Genomic DNA, 16,194 nt, shown 5'->3' with positions numbered 1-16,194 from the left:
CTCTTTGGGAGGAGAAAGGGCCCCCTGTTGTCTCAAACCAGCTCCTCTAGCTTCCCAAAGTGCAGGGGCCCAGAGGCAGGGCCGTGAGGAGAGTGTGTGCCTCCAGAGCAACTCCTCTGAAGCGGCAGTGTGTGGTGGGTGGTGAGGAAGGACTTGTAGGATACATTAAATCAGCCTGATTAGGAGTTTTAGGCGAGGGCAAGGCTCAGGTCTGACTGAAAGGGTGCCGGGCAGCCCTTGAGTGATACTATTCACATCCTGGGAGAAAGGTCAGTGTCAGAGGAGTTCACAGGCCCCATCTCCATTCTTATGCTAAAGGTTCATACACATAGGCTCATTCAGAGGCTGGAAAGGCATAAACAGCTTCCACGACTTTCCCTCCAAAATGTTTGGATTTCTCAACTCCGACTCTGAGGTCCTGCCTTCCTATGTTTCTCTCTCTTGTTGTTTCTGAGGTGGGGGTTGCTTTTAATGTGATATTGTTGAACTAAAAGGCATCCATCTATGTGAGTTTGCATCACGTATGAAAGTAAAAAAAAACAAAAACACATTTTGTACAAGGAGAGATTTATGTGGCTCTTTTCCCCCTCAATTTGTAAACAGCCCTCTCTAAAAGATATTTTGAAAGTTTTTTTCCCCTCAGTATAAAGCTCCTTCTGCTGTTGTTTCCCCCCTTATATTATGTGTTATTCCAGTCACTATTTTTGGTTTTATTAACTTCCTGTAAATAGACTTCTTCAGGCGTTTTCCTGTCCGTCTCTGAGCCCAGTGGTCATTGGGGAATAGCAGGAAATAGCCACTTAATTAGTGGCCCTTGACCTTTGGCTTTAGCTCAGACAGCTCCTGACCTCTGCTTCTCTCCAGCCTGTTTAATGTCCTCTGGGGGACTGTCCAGATCATGACCCCTGAACCCCTGCTGACCTGTAGGGACTTCACCAACAGGTCTCTAACCAGCCGGCCCGCCTCACAGGACACTCATCAAAAGGCAATATTTAACCCAAGAAGCCGATTCAAGCAATTACTTGTGCAGAAGGACGACCAGACACTGAAGCTGTCGTGATTATCCCTGGAGCTCTCGAACATTTGTTTGCAGAAATAAACAGAAAAACACACATTTGCAGAGCATATAGGGTAAAGTCGACAGAATGGGAAACATTTTGTTTTTAATGATGAAAATCACACCAGTGTAACAGTTTTAACAAAATCATTTGAAACCTTTGGGCTTTCCTTCCATCCACACTCTACAGAGGATGATTTCACTAATTGGTTTCCAGTCATCCAGAGGAGGGAACTAATCACCGAAATCAGCCGCTGTAGCTTTTGGATGGATTGAAAACATGCTGACTCCCGTATGGCCCCTCCATAAGTGAGATCTCTACTGCTACATAAGTAAGATTTTAGATTTAAGCAGATGTGAAAACTCAGTGGTTTTACACTCTGTTCACCCTAACTTATTTAATTCATGTCTACTGCAACTTCCTCCTGTACTCGCTTTATTTGTGGCTACATTTGTGTTTTTGTAGTATTTCCATTTGGTGGATATAGCATTATCTGGACGTTCCATTTAGTGTATCGGCTGATAATGTATTTAGTTCTTTAAAGGTAATTAACTTTATGCACCAGCCCTCTGTTCTTATACTTGTGCTTCTGTGATCAGTGAAATTTCTCTTTTTTTAATTCTAATTCCTCACAAATAAGAATACACTTTATTCATGCAAATTAGAGCCCAACCAATATTTTTGAGACGGATACCGATTTTGGAGGGCGAAAATATCAGTCATTTCTGATATGACGGCTGATATAGTGAAATTTTGAGCTGGAATTGAAATACACCTTTTCTATGTGGATTGGGCATTCATTTTGCACTGATATGACTCTACAAATGTAATTTCAATAACAATTTAACATTATTATAGATAATTATGTATTATACATACAATGTATTACGTTGTCAAGCAATTCAAGACATGAAAACTGAGAAAATAAAGCATAAATAAAAACAAATTAAATAAATGTCTAAATAAACTTCAGTATCAGTGAACTGTTGACCATCTAAATGAATAATAAAATTAAATAAATCAAATAGAAAACACCATTTCTAAATCACCCCAAGAATGGTTTTCTGCATTATATTTTCTGTAGTAAAAGGTTTTCATATAGGCAACAATCAGAGAACATAAGCCAATACCGATAGATATCGATATGTCTGTGAGAGGCCAATATCAGCCGACTGATGAATCAGTTTGGCTTTATTTCAAATGCAAGTGTAAAAAAACTGTAGCTATAAATTGTATTACTTACTTCTAATTAAAATAAATGTTGGCATATCTAAAGTAAACTCCAACATTCAGCAGCAACTATAACAGACTGCTATTTTAAAAGAAGGGGATTTTTATTTTACTATTTAATGTTTAAATGAGATTACAACAATGAATAAAACAATAGAACTCTCTCTATATAAATAGGCTACATATAAGAAATGATAATGTACAGTTTCATTGTCTTAAAAATACGATAAATCATAAAATGTAACAATAACTGCAATTGAAAAGACAAGGCTGTCACCTGTCACATTATTTTATCTTCATTATTTTTCAAAGAATTATTAAATTCTGGACTCAGTTGTAAGTAAGAGACGTGCTTCTTTTTAATCGTTCTGCTAGTTTCCACAGAGCCTAAAGAGACGGAAATAATCCCCTGTTGACCCTGCGCGTGTCCATCTGTTGTTTGACTCCGGACACAGATCAGTCGGACACCAGGAAGGCCTGTAATCCCAAAACCTGATTAATCGTTCAAACTGGGCCCTGATGGGCTGCGAAAGATTTGGATTAAAAGTAAACAACACGTATATATATATATATATATATATATATATATATATATATATATATATATTTAAATCCAGACTCTCCAATTATAACACGTGAATTGTATCTCATTAGTTTCCTACTGTAATGTGTCGCATTAAAATATCTACGCAGTGACTGTAACGTGCTACAGAAATGACCCGTTTACATTTTCATGATCAATAAAATATAAGGGCAATGAAGAAAAAGCTTATTATATATTTTAATAGCGGGCAGGGTCATTTATGTCCGCTGAGTTTTGCGGCTGATGAACTTTTCTTTTTCCCACACTGATTCAACACACGTCCCTCTGTCTGCTCCTCCTAATTAAAACTTAATGCGGGGTCACTCTACACTTTCACACGATCCTCACACTCACACACACGCACACAACCATGTGATGCTAAAAAAAGAAAAGAAAAGAGAGAGAGAGAGAGAGAGAGAGAGAGAGAGAGAGAGGTTCCTGTAGGCTAGCCTAATCCTAAATACATTGTAGATTTTAAATGAATTTTCTTTTTTTAAACGAGAAAATAAACTGTTGAAATTAAAAAATACATCCTTTAGCAACCTACCAAAATAAAACACCCTATTAAAAACAACTGTAACACAGATTATATTTCCATTATTTTGCTTTATTTTAAAGTGCCGTCAGTGAACTTGAAACATCAGTAGTGCATTTCAATTCTATGAATTACTATTTCAATTGAAACATATGAGAACATTTAATTTATAAATTATTAACTTATACATTCATCAGCTATGAAAATGCATAATGTACTGAGTGAGGTTTTTTTATTTGCAATTTTGACAATAACAGATCCGTTTACATGTCAAATCACACACTTTATCCTTAACACAGAAATGTAGAGTTGGGATTTTTAAGGATAACATATTTTAATTTACACATTTCAGCCTTCCAGATTATCTCTTTTGTTTCTTCAGTCTTTTAACATCAACTACGACTTTTCTCATTCACAGCACTTCGTTGAGTTTGGTCCATAATCTCCTCGTGGCCAAGAAGGTTCCTACAGAGTGCAGATCCTGTCCCATCCTGAGGATAAATGATAAAGGCAATCATTAGCATGAGAATAAAAACTTAATTTTATAAACGCTTCCACTTTGCATGGACAGTTATAATATTTCACATTTTAGGCAGAAAGAAAAGACACTTTCACTATAACATGCTTTCTTTTGATAAGATGCAGCATTTGTTTTGTCAAGAACTAGTTCATAAAACTTTCTGAATAATAATTACAAGCTTTTTTGTAGAGTGTTTTTCAAAGCTTGCAAAGTGCATGCAACATTTGTAATAAAAAAGATTTAAAAAAACAAAAAAAAACTAAGGGCCACTGGGTAAAACAACACAAAAGCACAGCCATATAAAAGCGAGTCTTTGGAGATATGTTTATGCAGTAATGATTCTGCAAACCTATGCTCTTTGGTTATAACAAATGCTGATGAGCATGTTTTGACAATATCAAATTTGTTGTTGTGCATGTTTTTTGTTTTTTTGTACATCAGAAATTGTAGGCAGTGTTTCAGAAAAACAAACTTCCTTTTCACGCCCTGTAAAAATAGGCCCCTGTGCTCTGCATGTTGTTCTTCTCTCCCATTTTCAGGCTGTATGCATGGAGGGATCTTAAGGCTTTTATCCCCACAGGGAACCAGCCCGAACTCTTTCTCTGTCAATTTTCACCCACTCCCCAATTCAGACAAACCTTTTCTCCCACCAACCCCACAATGAAGGATTTGTCCTCGTTCTCTTTGTCCACCTCTGATATCTTTTTTTGACTGCTCCCTCTCTGCAGACAGCATGCAGCGTATGCAAATACGTGCTCTTTTATTCCTGAGACCCCTCCCCTGAATGAATGCCACCTTAAATGAGGACACACTTGCACACATTTACAGAGGGGACATGGAAACATGCACATATTACAATCAAGGGATTTGCATGCCTCTGACACGCAGCCACTTAAACATCGAACACTGACCATTTTAAAATGAGCAGACAGAAATATATGCTTGGCTGATGCCACTGATAATGTCTATACATGTATTTATCCGCACAGACGGATAACAGAAAAGATTGAGATGTGGGCCACAAAGGATGGATTCTGATTAAAAGGCTGATTTTATTTATAGAACTTGTGGAAGGACATAAACCTCTTTGTTTGCAATGTAAAAAGTTATTTGATTTTCTGAGTGTGTTTTTTCACCACAGTAATGGTGTATTTGTTGTCTTTTAAGCCCATAAATCCACAGCACACACAGACATACACAGACACACATACACACACACTGGCTGTTCAGATGTGTAGGATGAGGCTGAAAAATGAGACACAAGTGGTCCAACACAATAGCCGGTCTGCGCTGAGGAAGAGGTGTAGACTGGTAATGTGTAACTCTAACGGCTGGATGAATTATAATGGTGTCTAATGAACATAAAGCGTTCTCTCGCAGCTAACATTCCCAAGCTGGCCAGTGCCATCTGTGAGTATGTGTGAATGGGTTAGAGTTAGTGTTTGTGTGTGTGTGTGTGCGTGTGTGACTCTGTGTGTGTGTGTGTGTGTGTGTGTGTGTGTGTGTGTGTGTGGGTGGGGGGGGTTGACGTCTGCTGGACAGCTCTGACAGTTAGGCCTTTTCAGTCGTACATTACTGAGCTGGCCGGCCTCTTTCCCATAGCAACCCTAACAGAGGTCAAAGGCTATGTACTCCCCATCCACCCACCTCCTCCTCCTCCTCCTCCTCCTCCTCTACTCCAGGGTGGCCACAGACTCCCTCAACTCCCCGAATGGTCGGCTGCAGCCATGAACTTGAACTTGACTTGATTTCTGACAAAGTGCCATATAATACATACATAGCGAGTGAGGATACATGTACACTTTTCCTCTTTGTTAGCGGTAAATAGATTAATTGGGCCAATAAATGCTATTTTGAGATGATCATGAGCCTGTGGTATTGATTAATTATAGTATTTCATTGAGCCAACAGTAATGAAGGCCACTGCACTACAGCTGATTATTTATTTTTTACTTATGTAAGTTTAACTTTAATTATCCCTCAGAAACAAAGAGATGCTGCTATCTGCTGATAAATCGTGTTGATAAGTGCACAAAAATATTAGTTTTTCATTCCTAAGTTGTCCTTTTTTTTTGTTTATTTTACAAAGTTTATATTTTTGATTACCTGTGGACATTTATTTAGTTGAGACATGTTTTAAATCAAGATAAGTGCACTGCAGACAGAGTGACAGTGTAGACAATAATAGTGTTAATTAAATATCCATTTAAGTTCAGCAATTTTGTGTGTAATTTGTCATTTATATTAAATTGTTTTTATTTTATCAGATGCAAAAAAAGACATGATACAAGCATTATATATTTACTATTGGCCACCCTGGCATCGGCCATTATAAAACCCTTATCGGTCAACCACTACTCTTTTTCTCCCTTTTTGCCCCTTTAACCTGGTATCATTCACGTACTGTACCAGTAGAATAAAAAACATGTAAAAATGAGGTCACACCAAGGATTCCCCCTAATTCTCCTCACCCTAGAACCTCATCTCCTCCTGATATGATTACAAAGGGCCGCTGTATTAAAGGCTCAGTCACCTAATTCTCCTCTACTTTCATTGGAGCATACAGGACCCCTACTCAGGGACGCCACAGCCAACAGACATAATCTGAAAAGCCTGGGATGTAGAAACTTCTCTCCATCTTCCTCTAAGATACTTAATGTCAGGCTTTGTGCTAGATTAGTCTCGGCCAAAGTTGCATTAAAAAAACCCAGATGAGCCTCGATTGACCCACATTGGACCTCATCCAAGACTATGGGCGGCCCCTGAGCCGGGCTTTATATATCACAGTAGAGCCGTTAAAACATTAATAGTGTCCACACATAGTGTGGAGAATCCGAAGAGGTAACCCAGGAGCTATATGGTATTAACATTTTATCGCTACTATGGCTACGCTGCTTCACCCACACAGAATTGGAAGTGGGCGCCGGCTACTGTCACTTCATCATGTCACACATTATAATTTCCTTGCACTGAAAATCCCACATAGCAAAAGCAATACATTGTTAATAATGAATAACAGAGGAAAGAAAGGAAAGTAATCATCTATATTCTGTCATTTTCTGGAGGGGAAATACGTTTTCTGTCAGTTTTTAGGTAATGTACGAAAAAAAGGAATTGAAGAATGAATATTTAAGTGTCTGGAGTGTGCAGAGGAAGATTCAGGGAAGTTCACATCCTAAATCCTCCTGACACGGTGTCAAAGCCGCTGACCTCACTGTTCAGCCGCTCTGGATTCAGACAATCTTGATTGAAAACTCTGTTTGTTTGAGAGCAGATTAAAAGCAGACGCTTAAGCACTTTCACCAAAGAGTTCGTAAGACACCACATACTATTAAAAAAAAAATCACATGAGCTCACCTTGATAGCGTATTTTAATTCTCCACTTTCATGTTGTGTCAAGTATGTTGTAATTAGTCAGAATTACGCACAGTAATCATGAGATTGATAAATATTCTGTGTGCGTCTCTTATTTTTACATCCTTCAAATACTAGAAATGGTGAATGCTCTTTCAGCAAGCATTGTAGGGACGAATCCTGACAAATTTGCTTCAGTCACTGCCTCTCTTTGACCATGCCGTCTCTGTCATCTGCCGCAGCTATCACATACAGTTGCAGAAACCCCCCCCCCCCCCCCAACCCACACACACACACACACACACACACACACTCTTGTCACACACACACACACACACACCAGTCCTCCATGCCCGGCTCCTTGCAGGCTGCAAATTGCTTTAGCATGGCACTGCACAAGCTAACACAAGCTAACTTCAGCAAATGCAGAGGTAGCACTGGTGACTCAAACATGGCTGCCCCATGTGCTACACCAGGTGCCTCCTTTACATACGCGTACAGATTTGTCTCCACTGTCTTTAACCCTTTCTTGCTGTGCCAAGCTTTAGTTTGACTTTACCACAATTTCACCATTCCTCCCCTGTGCACCTCTGTTTTCTCTAAGGCACCATGGAGATCTGCAACAGAGACGTAGCATGGAGCAAGCTACAGTATCTCCAAGATTAATTTCTCGCCTTCACCTTGCTTTCTCCCTTCTGTCAAATCTGCCCGAAGCAATGCGCTGTATATCACAGATGAGCAGCGCAAATGCAATTATAAAGACAGCTCTGAGTCTTTTATATGAATACAGAGAGGGAATAATCTTTTGACATGTGGGCTGCTGCACATGCCTTACATATTTTGTGGAGGAACATGTACAGTATGAGGCTCATTAATAATCATTATCCGTGGGGTTACATCATTCAGCTTGTTAGGCACACCCATTGCCTAAGCTGAGTCATTCTCGGTGATACACCGTGCCATCATGATGTCTGCCTGGTTTACCACCTGAGAGCGACACAAATATGTAGATTCTGTTTGCATGAGCGACAAATCACATCCAGCTGGTAAATTGAGCAAAGATAAAGGAGTGCATGGCTGATGACAGGCACGCTGCATAAAATAAATCAGATTTGCAATAAAATAAATAAAACCTGAAAATGCATCTTTGCAGAGTTGAAATATCATTGCATTATGCCTTTGATACAATCTAATGGCAAAGCGTGATCTCCTGTGTGACAGGGTGCAGGCCGGAGCCCCTATATGCATAACATGTATGAAAGCATTTATAATGCCAGTGAAATCCGTCTAAAAACAGCATCTCCATGCCTTTCAGACATGCAGAAGAGGCTGAATAGACTAATGAACAGTCAGGTGGCACTCAGGGGCCTGGACTACCACCCCCCCATCACGCACATATCAAACACACATACACTTGCTCACACATTAAAACTCAGCAGCTCGCCCGACCCCAGTGATCCGCACGACAGTCTAATGTCTCAGGCATCTGCTCATGTCTAGTCTGGAGGGTCTTTCCCACCCTGCCCCCCAGCCCAGGCCCGCCGCAGCACCAGCTCCCACAATGGTGGGAAAGCAGGCCTTTACGGAGGGCAGAGGGGGGGTTGGGGGTAGGGGGGGGGGGGGGGGACTAAACAGCTATTGAGAGGGGAGAGAGCGAGAGAGCGGGGCTGAATGATAATGTGAAAACGCACGGTGCTGTTCATTAACACACAAGCACTGCAGCTGCACATGTTGGCCCTGGACACACATGCTCACGTGTCTCTCTTTTTCTGCTTCAGGTTGCTGCCGGAGCCACCGGGGTTACAGAGCAGCTCTACGCCATGATAAGGAGCGTTTGCAGGATCTCTGTGTGAGAGAGAGGTCACAGCGATGGAAATGGGAAAGACTTGGAGCTTTGATATTTGGTGGTCGCTGATATTTGCCCCTGTCAGATTTTGGAAGAATGTGACATTTTTGCATCAGTGAAACCTGACATTTTTAGTCTGTGATGTCAAATTAAGTTCTTAACCATGTGTGTGTTGTAGTGACAGAGTTGTATTGCTTATATACTGAAAGTTATGATCAATATCAAATATTTGGGACTAAATTCTTCAGAAGATAAGAGATCCAACACATAACCAGCCTTTGAAGTGTTTCAAAAATGCAATTCGAAGCACTTTAATGATTTAAAACATCATTATATAAATATCATACACTGCTAATATTCATTGCTGATATTATTACAGATAAAGAACTCCTTTGTGAGCCAAAATATATTTGTTCATAGAGTAAATGAAATCTATGATTCTACTTTTAAAAACAATAATGCAATTCCCCAGATGGGAATTATCCGTGTATCTCCTCCTCGACAGAATTCACCTGAGGGGTTCAGCACATTAAGATAGTTAAGATACTGTACTAAATATCATAATGTGAATCTCATAATAAAAGCGGTTTTGCATGAATTAATCTACGAGCTTTGTCGGGTGGAAACGCGACGTACACCACTGCCTTGTTTGCATCAGGGAGTAAAGAAGCACCATGACAAGAGAGGATGGCAGGTTTCCTTCAACCAGTGCCAGCTCATTAATTTTGTTTGCTACCCAGCCCCCCCTCCCCCTTCTCACCACCAACCACCTCCACCACCACCCTTCCTCACCCACCACCCCCCTCGCATCACCCCTTAACTGCTAATTAGCAGGAGCAGAAGATAGAAGAGAAAAGGGAGAGGCCATGTGTGACTGGGGAGGAAATGGGAAACTCTTCTTCTTTCCCTCATCCTTCCTGCTGCCCCCATCCCCTATCATACAATCACACACATACATACACTCCCCCACCTACTGCCCACCACCATCACCGCTGGTACCCATCAGAAAATCATGATGCAGCTCACCTCGTATGCCAGCCCAGCCATTTTAGGTGTCGCGGCAACATCTCCCAAGATGGCTCCTCTGAGCGCGCCCATACTCCAGGGATCCGGCGGGGTCTTTGTCCGCCTCCTGGCACGGGCAAAGTGTCCCCCGTTGGCAGTCCAGATGGCATGAGAGGCTCTTGGGTAAAAAGGGTGAGGTGCGGGGGGAGGGGAAAGGAGGAGGTGGCAATTCCAAACCGACCGTTTTTCACTCCCTCTCTCCTCGTTTTCTTTTAATCACGGTTCTACCCTCTTTTTCAGGAATCCCCGATCATTCAACGTTGTTAATCGAAAGCTGTAACAAGAGTTGATGGAAGAGAGAAAACAGAGGAATGAAACATGAAAAGCACATTGTGCACTTTTAGATCAGTGTAGCTAAACAGCCTATTAATTAAACAACTGTTTCTGATCTTCCTTTAAACCGGCAGCACATTATATGTTCACCGAGTTTATAAAGTTATCAAAACTTTTACATCTCAGCCCAGCTTTTTCTCATTCAAAGTGCAGTCCCCTTGTTGTGTTTTTTGTCTGCATGAGTGTGTATTTATGCTAGTATAAAAGCACAAAAAGAATCATTTGCATTAAACATGCACACAAGTTGAAACAAGAATGCCTCGGACCATCCTATAAATAAAGCCTCAAGTGTTTTTATTCCCATTCATTAAGGAGGCGCGCCATGCTGACACACTACCTATAACAGGCGAAGCACAGGGAAAGACTTGGACCATGGCCTTTTCACATATCCAATATCTCGCTGTGAAACGAAGCAATTAGCCCGGTTTGACAGCGAGCTCTACTGCAATAGGTAGTTAACAGAGTGAATGAAAACTCATCTCACTTTGGTGCTCTTTAGGCTTTAGTGGCATTCTCCGGGCTGAGCGTATGCACTGCACAGCACTGAAGTACCAAGTTAAAAAGTTCAGCTCCTGTCTACAGGATGGCCTTGGCCTTCTCATTGAGGCAAGACACAATGTATCCCAAAGCCTCAAAGATTAGCTACAGCTTTAAATACAGATGCCAAGTGTTTTTTTTAACCCTGTGTATGTAGGGTGCTACACCACTCAACTGCATTATAAGCAGTCCCGGAGACATTAGTGCTTGGACAAAGGAGGTAGCCTCCCTTTTCTTTCTTCTGTAAACAAAGTCTCACAGGTGAAATCTAAATATATAATAAATGGAAAATGCTCTTCCAAAATATAAGGACCTGCTTTGGTAAAACACAGGCATTGACGAAGGATGCCAGGGCAACACACCAGTGTGTCCCACAGCAGGAACCTCCAGGGATGCCTGAGAAAAATCCCGGAGGACTTTAGCTTTCCTGTTTGTTTCACTTACTGCAGGTGGGCAGGAGATATCAGATTAAACGCTCTGATCCTTTTTTTCTCACAGAACACACTTGTCACAAGCCACAATGGGAAAAGCACAGGTGTAAATAAAACAATTAACGATTAGCTAAATTTCATTGAGCTGCTTCAGCTTTAGGGTCCTGGTTCCCTGTGACACTGTCAAGACTTACTGAACAGAGCCATTGTTAATGTAACACCTGTGTTTTTCCGACAATGACAAGATAAAATGTTTGCTGTGAAAAAAACCTCCTACAGTCACCCAATATTACCCCATTACTATTTGAGTTTTTTTCCACATAAAAAAAATTGAATACAGAAAGTTTAGGAGTTCTTGTTTTTAGTCTTCCCTCCACCCACAAAAAAAGGACCTGTTTAACATTCAGCACCATGTTGCAGAGGACCTGAATGGACAGCGACACTAACCACCCTAAAACAGGGCCACTTATTGACTGAGGGTAAATTCTAAACTGCATTTAAGCAGGCCTCTTTTCCTTCAGAGCATTACATTAATTGAAATTTTGTACAACAATTAATAAGAGTCCAAATCATATTGTTAATTTAACTCAAGAAATGGCTTATTGTGAATACTGATGCAAGCCTACTGCCTCTAATGTATTTTTATCATCTGCTGTCTGGATTTTGTCCCCTTGTGTAACTATTGTTTTACTATATTGTAAAGGGCTACGCTTTTTTTTTTTTTTTTTTAACCATGGTGTAGTGTGTTTTAAATATTTTTCATATTGTGTTATAATATGATGCTTAACAGCATCTAGCAAAGGGACTTATGAAAAACTAACCTGCAAACCGGAAAACTAGCCTTTAAGCTAACTCAGGTATACTTACATTTGTTTGAATGTTGATTGATTCTACACTGTCCCTTCAAATAAATAAAAAACAATTAAATAGAGCTGGTATACTGAATCCTTCAATTAAGTGAGATTCTTTTTTATAAAAGAACTTCACATTCTGTAACATAGTGATCAATGAAAAGCAGGGTTAACTTTGTATTTTGCCTCAACATATAATGTCTCAAAGGTATTTTTTAAGCCTTAAAAAAAGACGCTATCATCCCATCAGGATACCACGTGACAATACAATATTATACACAGATAAGCTAAGCTAAGTTAAGCCATCAGCTAAAAGTCTGTATTTTTTATGAAATGATACACTTTATAATTATGCTATTTAAAAAAAAAAGTATATATACGTTTTGTACCCGCCATTTGGGATTATGGGCCTACGTATGCTTTCTTTTTTTAAAGCAACATTTAAGAAAGCACAGAACAAAACCCTTTTCTTACCTTTCTGAGTTTAAAGCCTGAGGAGTGCCCTCTTTATTCGGGAATGAACACTACGTTACGGAAGTCATTTCTACTTTCGGTTATCTAGCTTTATGACAGGTATTTAACACTCATACAGCTAGATAACCAAAGACAGAAACACACCACCTCGCTCTCGCTCGTGCTGTGGCCCGACATGATGCTGACGTGATCTACAGGGAGGATGAAGATGCATTAGTAGGCCTAGAATATTTTAAAACACAATTACATTTTTTTTTATTAATTACGGAACTCTGAGAAATATAACAACATTCTGGCAGGAAATGATAAGAAGAGATGGTTCAGGTGTGTTGAATTTAAACATTTAAGCGAACAAATGTTGTGTTTGTTAAAAAGCTACAAAGTGAAGCATCAAGCCGTCAATACTACTATCGTGATATGCAAGGTGACTGGATGAAGGCCTACTCAATACAGTTACAGTGGCCTCATTCTACTTTCTCACATTTTTACATTAGTCTCTATGATATTTGAAAAGCGTCTTTCATAAATAGGCTAATATGTGATTACTTGAGGTTGTCAGAGAATGAAAAAAATATTTTGTAGGCCTATTACTCATACAAATATATTTCTATTAGGAACTGGAAAGTATATTACCCTACTGCAGATTACGTTGTTTTGTTGTAAATGTTTATTCTCATAAACTCCGTAGAGACTTTATTAATCTAGTAAAGGAAATGGAAGCAAGTCACATTTCACGTGTGGAGTTGCATTCAAAAAATATCCACATTAGATAAAAGCTACACTTATGTATTTTTCATTATAAAGACTCACTGCTGGCCTGCTATGCGATGTAATACAACTAATCACAGCTTAACATTCATAATAAATTGCTGATAGTATTTTACAACTTGACGTATTGTTGTAAAATTGTAAAGATATAGACTTAAGAAGGTAAGTTGGTATAATAAGAAGCTACATTTTCAGCCTATTTTGTCTTATAAAAAGTCAGTGTGACCAAACCACAGGACGACCTGAAAGCATGCCCATGCCGATGAACCTGAACGTCTCTTTGATGCTCCGAGATCAACAGCTGATTCTCTTTAAAAAAAACAACTACTAAATGTGAATTGAGCTGAGTTTTAAGATGCTTTAATTCGCTCTGGGCTCTTTAGTGCTCCTGGGGGCAGCGGATCCCTACTTTTAATGAGAGTTGCGATTGGCCTACTTCTGCTAAAACTAGACTATTTCACAGTACGAGGATTATCCGCACACTCTATTACAGAAACCCATTTGTTACTGATCATAATAATAGGCCGAGGAGCGTTGTGTAATATTTTGGCACTTTAAAGAACAAGGGGGTTTGTCTGTTTAGGGACCAAATACGTATAATATGATTTTGAATGAATCGCAGGGCGTTTCTGCAAGATAAAAAATATAAAAAATAAAATAAAATAAAATAAAAATGTAAACTGAGCATGCATCTTATGTGTCCCTAAATTCTCTGCATAAGACACGTCGATATGGCTTGAGGACAGAGTCAAAGCTGGTAAAATACAGAGCTCTACGTGCAAACAGGCTACTGTGTGTTTCCACGCGCGTTTCTTACCTGTTTCAGGAGCGAAGCAGACTCAGGAGACAGATGTCCTTAACTTAACGTTGTAACGAATTTTCCAGCTGATTTTCTTCTGCGTTCACATCGGGCCCTTGGAGAAAGTCAGCGCTGCAGCTCTCAGGTGAGTCCGGTTTCCTCCTCAGTCCTCCAGCTTCTGCCTCTCCTCCAGTCTGCGCGCTTCCTCTACTCGCTCCCGCACTGACGTCATAGCAAGCGTGTGGACCAATCACAGAGCCCGCTGGATCCAAAGTCTGTTCAGTTCGGCAAGACATCTCACTCCGAGCAGTTTTCTATTGCTTTTCTGTTGATTTCTTCACCACCACCACCACCACTACTACTGCTAATATCATTATTAATAAGGATGATGCTGATAAAATATGGACATAAACAGACGTTTTTAAACAGTGCATATTGAGCATGTTATTGTCAGTTTACAAACTTTTAGTCACATTGAGTTTGTCCATTATCATAATTGTAAGTGCAGATTTCCTTCCCCACCTATTAAGATCTCTTTTATGAATTTTCATCTATTTTCTTCAAAGTTAAGACTGAAATTTCATCCTTGATCTTGGAAACAGTATGTGACAAAACAGCCTCACTTTAAAAGGATATATAGTAGCTGTTTTATGTGAGTTTATGTTGATTTTTTTACATTAACTTAATCAGTAATAGTATCTTATAAGCTAAATACATATTTTTCATTTCTTTAAAATAGACAAGGACACTCGTCAGCTACCTTGTGAGCTTCTTACTAAATTACCGTTTTCTTCACATGACATACCAGTGGGCTATAGTCAGTTTAAACAAGTGAGCACAAGAAAATTCCCGCTCTACAGGCCTACGTTACTCATTATGGTTCCAGGGGCTTAACTAGCAGCGATGTGACCATTCACTATAAATAAAAGATCTTTGGGGTCTGAGCGTCTGTCAGTGTCTCCAGAGTGCAGGGGCCACGGCCAAGAGCAGCGAACAGTTCCCTCCAAATCAAGATAAAATGATTTCTGAGCTTTCTTGTGTGTAAACTGCACTGGAACCAAATTAAAGTACATCAGAGTTATTCCCAGTATAGCCTTTTGCCACGTTTTTACAGCAAATAATGTCAGGATACAGCCTAAGACACACGATTGGGTAGGCTAGTCATCTACTCCTAATATTTCATCTTAATTTGGGCAATTGGGCAGATTTAATCAAAGACTTATAAAGTGTATAGTCAGAATGCTTTATGAAACCCTCACTGTATTCTAGTTCAGGGGTACAATGTAATAGGCTATAAGCGTATTCATTCATTCTTAAAATACTGGTTTGACCACTATAGCTTATATTTCTGGACATATTTGTCTGGCACATGGCCACCCCCAGACTGGAATCACAGGTGAATGCAAAATACGTTTGAGTTAGATTTAGACTAAATTTCAATGAAAAATAAAAACATACCAAATGATTTATAAACTTTTAAATGACCTGGTCTCTACCTTTCTCTGTTTGTGGTCCTGTTCTTTTGCTCATTTACTCATCATGTGCTGCATTGAAGCACACGTCACATATAGGCAGGCTTTCAAGAAATTACAACTGTCTAGATTTTCATCACTTCAAGGGCCATTCCTTTGTTCATGTATGCTTAACTTGGTATCCAAGGTGCTAGACATGGTATGTAACGGCTATAGGCTATTAATGCTACATTTAGCCCTGTTTTCTCTCAGCTAGACAAATAACCATCACAGTCTAGAAACCTGGCTTGCTGTTTACTGTTTAAAAACAATTTGTTTTAATAATATCTTAATTAATT

The 16,194-nt window shown here is 39.7% G+C and overlaps 1 long non-coding RNA gene across 1 annotated transcript; it reads right to left on the bottom strand.

Moving 5' to 3' along the window:
* Nucleotides 1-3,463: 3,463 nt before the first annotated feature.
* LOC131973980 (uncharacterized) lies at nucleotides 3,464-12,934 on the bottom strand. The gene is made up of 3 exons (XR_009394596.1): nucleotides 12,818-12,934; nucleotides 10,153-10,465; nucleotides 3,464-3,897 (listed from the first exon to the last, which is right to left on the bottom strand). It is a non-coding gene; the product is annotated as an uncharacterized LOC131973980 (long non-coding RNA).
* Nucleotides 12,935-16,194: the final 3,260 nt, after the last annotated feature.

The sequence above is a fragment of the Centropristis striata genome, chromosome 6 (genome assembly GCF_030273125.1).
Source record: "Centropristis striata isolate RG_2023a ecotype Rhode Island chromosome 6, C.striata_1.0, whole genome shotgun sequence".
Taxonomy (NCBI): domain Eukaryota; kingdom Metazoa; phylum Chordata; class Actinopteri; order Perciformes; family Serranidae; genus Centropristis; species Centropristis striata.
Note: the sequence above shows the minus strand (reverse complement) of the source record. Positions and strands in the feature narration are given on the sequence as shown.